Below are 6,717 nucleotides of genomic sequence, written 5' to 3' on the forward strand. Positions count from 1 at the left end.
TACATCATTTACTCTGCACTGTTGGAAACCCTCCCCTGAGTAAATGAGTGCTGATAATGCAAACTCACTCTCAGAACATGGAGTCTGCAGAGTAACATCAAGTTAAGGAAGAACTTCTTGCCAAATGAGTGAATGTAAATTCCAAAAGCATTATTTCCTTGGATGCATCTGTTTTACTGTTATTGAAAAACAAACACAGATCTTCAGTTTTCCAGACAAGGTTTCAAAATGATCAAGATAAAAAAGTAATCTTTGCTCTAATTACTATGAACCAGGTCTTTAAGAATTCACTAATAGCTTTGTCTGTGTGTCATTTCAACTTTTTGCCTGTCTTCTAACCCAAACTACAGGGTTCCTATTTGCTGGGCAGCATCTGCTGCATAGGAAGAGTAGTTCAAAATTTATCTGACCACACTGTTACTAATATGTTTTGACTTAAATTACACCATCAGCTATGTTAACTAACATTAATTCAAAGCGTATTTTCCTTTGTTTTCTTGTTCTTTCATCTATTATTTTGAATATTTTTGCTAGAAAATGATGTTACTAAGTTGGGGAATAAACAGTATTGAATAATGCTTTATATTTCCTGTGTATCTCCAAAAACACCATGAATCAGTTTTGTTCCTATAGTCAGAGTGACGGGCACGTTTTCTGGCAGCCAGCAGAAGAGTGAAGGTTAAAGATAAATAGAAATCTTGCTTAAGACAGCTCCCTGGAGTTTCATAACTGTGAAAGATATATTATTTTTTTTCCATGAACTGTTAACTTGGAATTTCAAACTGTATCAAATCAGTGTTGCAACCTACAGGAAATCACTGCATTAAGAAAAATAAATAAATAAATAAATAAAAATCAGATGTGAAAACCACTCCTCAACTGAACTGCAGTAATTGTTAGCATTGCATCAATCACCTCAAAGTGTCTGTAAACTTTTCTTTTACAAAAGACTGCATTAATTAGCCCTTGAAGACTATAAAATGACATCAAGGGCATGGGCTTGATAACTGTAAAATAATAATAATAAAAAAGTAAACATAATTTCCAATAAAAATAACCTCAGTGCCAATTTTGTTTCAATAATGTAAAAGCCATCAAATGACGTTCTAAATTTGGTTTAGAATGTTCCTATTTTACTTTTATTTCTGGAAGTGAATAACACCCATTTTAACTGCTTGTTTCCCACCCACTCACACCCTGTGTCAAATAAAGATACCTAGTATTTAAGACTTACTTTTGCATTTGTTTACATTGAAAGAGTGGGCAGGAATTCTGTACCTTTTACCTAAAAGCCAGCCAACCTGGTTGCTGGTTAAGAAGGCTGTGGCCTGCCCACTTGCTTGTGTTACGAGGAGGCAGTAACTCTGCCAGAGCTGTGGATATGTGCTGGCAGGATGACTACAGGGATGGAAACGGGAAGGAGCTGCTGCAACACTGGACAGAAGGCTCTGGGATCTGATTGACAGCCTGGACATGCTGTGAGGAGGGATCAAACATCAGTATCCTGTGTTTATTATGCTTTGGAATTACCTGTAATTGCCTATTATTTATAAAACACCACATTCATGGAGTATTATTAAAGCTTTTATATGGTGGCAGAATTTGTCTTTTAGTTTACTTTCACAGTGTAGAAAGCACTTCCTTCTCTTTTATACATGTACTAACATGTAGACCTGAATCACTGGTTGAACTGGTGAACACTGGTTCTGGCATAACTTTTTGGTTATCATTTCAGTCTCTTAGAACAGACAAATCAGGAACAAAACACATAAACTGAATACTGAAAACCTGAAAAGCAACTGATTACTTCAACATGAAAATTTTGAACAATGTATTTTTACTTCATTTAATCAGACAACATGCCCAAATATCTCCTCCACATACACATGATAGGGAGACAAACGAAAAATATCCATGATCAACCATGAGAAAAAAAATATCAGGAATATACTGATATTTATATACTGAAGTATATTTATACATATATTTATATTCTAAATGTAACTTTAAAATGATACAGGAGCATAATATGGCAGGGCCTATACATGAGTGATGTATTATAAATTACAAAGTAAAGGCAGACAAAATGAGAAAAAATTTGTAAATACACTCAAAGACCACCAGATGTCTCTGTAATAAAAGTTACGCAAAAATGTAGTAAAATAAATTCTTCAACCCACCAAAACCATACAGACAAAATGGAAAGCCTAATGAACAGTTCAAACTGTTATAAAAACTAAAGCTATATGGAGGTGAAATGTTAATAGAGCCTAGCCAAATTCTGTTGCCAGTGTCAACAGTATTTATGAATGCCATAAAAAAAAAACAAACAAGGTTTTAATTCAGATTCTACTTCATGTTGCAGCTTGCGAAGTCTGTATTCATGCAAAGCATGCAAGGAAAGTGGAAAGGTGCGTACAATTGTCTATTCTTCTAATTAGACAATAAATTATTTCACTACAGTTATCACTACTTTGAGTTGAACTCAGATTAATGACAACCATATTAGCAATTTAGTTCATTCTACGAAACAGAGTTAAGTGGTACAAAACTACTATCATAGATTCAGTTACTACAGAAAGATATTACATATCAGTAAAACTTATTCCTGTAATTGAAGAAATAAACAACAATAATGTAAACTCTCTGTAGCAATACAACTTTACATATTGTCTGTTACAAAAATCAGTTACAGATACTGCTATTATTTTTTATAATAGTACTTGTATTACACATAAAGACAACTATTCGCTGTAGCTTGTATATAGTTGCAACAGTGCATAGATGTTTTGCAAAAATGTAATGTCTTTTTGTTCACAAATGTGCACTTAGAACTTCAAATTAAAGCATGTATCTTCCTTTCCTCTTTGTTGCTACAGTGCATCTCGTTTATATGGAAAAGCTACTTGAGCAGTATTCGTTTGGAATTTTGTTTTGCTTAATGTATCTTTGACAGAAGTTTTTAAGTGTGAGTCAACACTGTAATCTCAACTGTTTGATAAAAAGTAAGTATCAAGCAGGTGAATATCCTCCAAGTACAAACCACCTGTACATTATTAAGGAATAAAAAAGATATACATTTTTCCGTACTTTCAATAAGAAATGTATTTTCATTTAGAAATTACTAAGTTAGTTCTGGGAATACTTCTACTGAAATTAAAATATTTTTCTAAACAGTCTCGTATTTCACACAATGGCAAGGAAAACATGAAGAGCTAGAAAACTTGTTTTATAAAAACCTTGTTTATAAATGTTTAGAAATTGTATTTTGGAAAACATTTTTATGTTCACGTTTTATGTCATTATATAATAGCAAATATATTTAGCAAATAATATAAAATGAAATAAAAATATATAGTAAAATTTATATTAAACACAATAAAATATACACAAATGCTGTAGCACCATCTAGAGATATTACTGGTGGCAAAATTAGAAACCAAATTTCTCAGTTTGCCTTCTTCATTAGATAGAACTGATTCTCTTTTCAGCATCTCAGCTTTGTGGCTTTCCAGAACCTAAAACTTAATCTGTAACTATCATAAACTCTTAATGTGAACTGCACTGTCATCTCACCAGCTCCAAAACTCTTCAAATGTTTTTCTGTCTCTTTTATGCCTCTTTTACCTGTCCAAGTTTTCGTTTTGCTTTCTTTCCTGTTTAATTCCCATCTTCCTCTCTGCACTTTCATTCTGAAGCTTCCCTATGACCTTTCATGCCTAGCCTGGGAGTTCTGAGAAGTCTGTTTTAGCATGGTGTCACATATATACTGTTTGCCTAGTATAAACCCCGTTCGCTGTATAATAATGGGCACAAAAGATGTGCATAAACAACTTTAATATTCTGTGTAATTTATTTATTCCTTCATGTATTGAAACATCTTTGTAACCTGTTTGCAGTGTTAATGAATCCTGGGCAGAAAATCATTTGAAAGTTATTATTGCTGTTAAGACAAAATAAAACTATTCCACACATTCCAGTAAAAATAAATCTGTCTTGTTTCGTTTAGACAAAGTTACAGAGAAGTGCTTTTCAACACTTCACAAAGGGCAAGAGTAGACAACCTGCACAAACAGCCTGAAAAGCTCATAGCAGCAAAAAAGCTCTTAAAAGCAGCCTTTACTAGGCCAAGCCACAAAACTCATATCTTGCCTTTGTTGAACCTATCTATCAGATTCAAAAAAGAACTATCCGGGAGGACCATTACATCTTCCTACAGAATATGGATTGGAGAGAGCTTTTGAAACCTTGTATGAAAAATTGTCTTTTAAATTTCCAATGCTTCATTGATTGCCAACCTCAAAACAGTATTCTCTGTGCTTTTTGTTTCTTATTCTTCTCTTTCCTCTTTTTTTTTTTTTTTCATACCTCCTGCTCAGTTTATTTTCCAGAGAATCAGAGAATTCCCTTTTCTTATCTTTCTCACACTAATCTCCAGTGAGTTTAGTAATCTACAAATAGTCTATTAATCCTTTTTTTTTTTTTCAAATGAAATGTTCACAGTAGATATAATACAATTAAAAAAAATGATTTTTTAAAAAACTTGATTTTTCTCTAGAAATCACCTATCATTATCTTATTTCTTTCTTTCACATGTTGCATGCATTTCCCGTAATACCTTGTTTCTTTTCTTCAGTGCAAGACCTTTTATATGCGTATCCCACTTTGGGCAGTAAACCTGCACTATGAATTGTACAAATAGATACAGCGTAATATTGTGCATGTGGGTGTATACAAATTTAGTTAAGAACAAGTAAATATACAGTGACTCCTTAAATCTCAAAATAATCTAGTTCAAGAATAGTGTACGTGCTTGCCGAAGAAGAATTTATCTCTTAAAATGCAAAAGACAGAAGAATCATATTCCATTATTTGCAGAGAGAGTAAACTTCAAAGCTTGACAAAGTGGACTTAAAGGATGTGCAAATAGTTTTCACCAACTCTATACCAAACTATACAAAATGTTCCTTTCAGTGTAAAAGTTATTTAAAGCAAACCGTGTCTGACTAAGAGAACAGGATTATATTAATCTAACAGTTATCTCGCTAGTCCCGTATTCTCCTGCAAGGATTTTTTCTGCTAAAGGATTGATAGGGTAAATTGTTTTCATTGTCTCAGTCTAGACAGCAGCTAGATTAGGATCAAGACAGATGTCAGTTCTCATTTGGTCAGACATACACTGACACCACTTAGCTAACAATGGTATACAGAAAGCAAAATGCTGTGGAACAGAAAATCTATGTATTCAGTGAATAATTTTCACAGTTTATTCAATACAGATGTTGGCAACTCATTAGTTCTCCCACTGCCTGTGAAAAAATACAGTGTGAAATAGTCTTATTAAAGTGTGTAATGCTGTGCAATTTTTCAGACAAACTTGAGTAAGAAAAAGATGTCTATTGCAGGCCAAAGTCAGATAGTTAAAATACTAATGTGAGCTATGACATACACTTACAGGTCTTGACCTATTTCTCAACCAATAACTTATGACATGGTAATTGGCCTTTCCAAAGGGCTGGACAGTTCTTGGTATTATTTGATGAGTCCAATATGCTACAGCCACTAAGTATTATTTTATATTTTATGCTAGAGAAGTAACGTATGTATCAACATATGCACCTAGCTTACACACACAGAAGCCCAAACGTGAGGCAACTGTAATATTTGCTGCTTTACGTAGACCCAGCCCTTAGAAAAAGTGACTTGAAGGCTGGAGTCAGGGGAACTGAGTTCTCATTTGCAAAGATTTATCCTTCTCCCTATACCTTCTCATCATACCTTCAAACATTTTCTTGTATGGCTGAGGCAAGTAACTCCAGTATGGGGGAGAAAAGCATGTTAGTTGTTACCCACAAGGAGGCAAAAGTGAAAAGCAACATAAAAACAGAATCACAGAATGGCTGAAGTTGGAAGGGATCTCTGGAGGTCATCTGGTCTAGCCCCACTGCTCAAGCAGGGACACCCAGAGACCAGGACCATGTCCAGGTAGCTTTTGAACATAAAGGATTGAGTGCTGGTCACCTGCACAGCGCAGAAGTGCTTCCTGCTGTTCAGAGAGAACCTCCTGTCCCATGCTCCACTCCTCTTGTCCTGGTACTGGGCACCACAGGAAAGAGCCTTGCTTAATTCCCTTTAAACCTTCAGATGTTTATATACATTAATAAGATTCTGTCTGAGTCTCGTCTTATGTAGACTGAGCAGTCACAGATTAAACACCTGCCCTTTTTATAAAAGGTATGAAAGGTATGACAAAGATACCTTTTAAAAAGGTTTCTTGGCTGGATTACTTGCCCTTCCAGGACTTGCAAATCTGTACTGAAAGCAAACTAGCTGAGGATATGAAAACCTCTAACAGGTTTCAAAGGATGAGGAAAATTAAAATGAATGATATAAAGCAGTAAGAGAGCCTGTGTTTTTCTTGAACATGATGAAGTAGGGCTGCTGATATATCAGTAAGCAGTGGAGTATGAGGTTCTATCGCTCAAAGACATGGCAGAGATCAGTTGAAACTCACTTTTCAAGGAATTGGAACATTGTTTTTATTTAATGAGAGGGTAAGGAAGCCCCCAACTCTGCAAACCGTGGGTGAGACCACAATGCCGGCTTCTCGGCAGGCTCTGCACCCTGCAGCCCCACACACGAGCACAAGCCTTCCACCTGCTACCGAAGGCAGAAACCGCGGGGACGCCTCAAGCATTGGAGACCCAGCTTTCAGCT

The sequence above is a fragment of the Aythya fuligula genome, chromosome 2 (assembly GCF_009819795.1).
Source record: "Aythya fuligula isolate bAytFul2 chromosome 2, bAytFul2.pri, whole genome shotgun sequence".
Lineage (NCBI taxonomy): Eukaryota > Metazoa > Chordata > Aves > Anseriformes > Anatidae > Aythya > Aythya fuligula.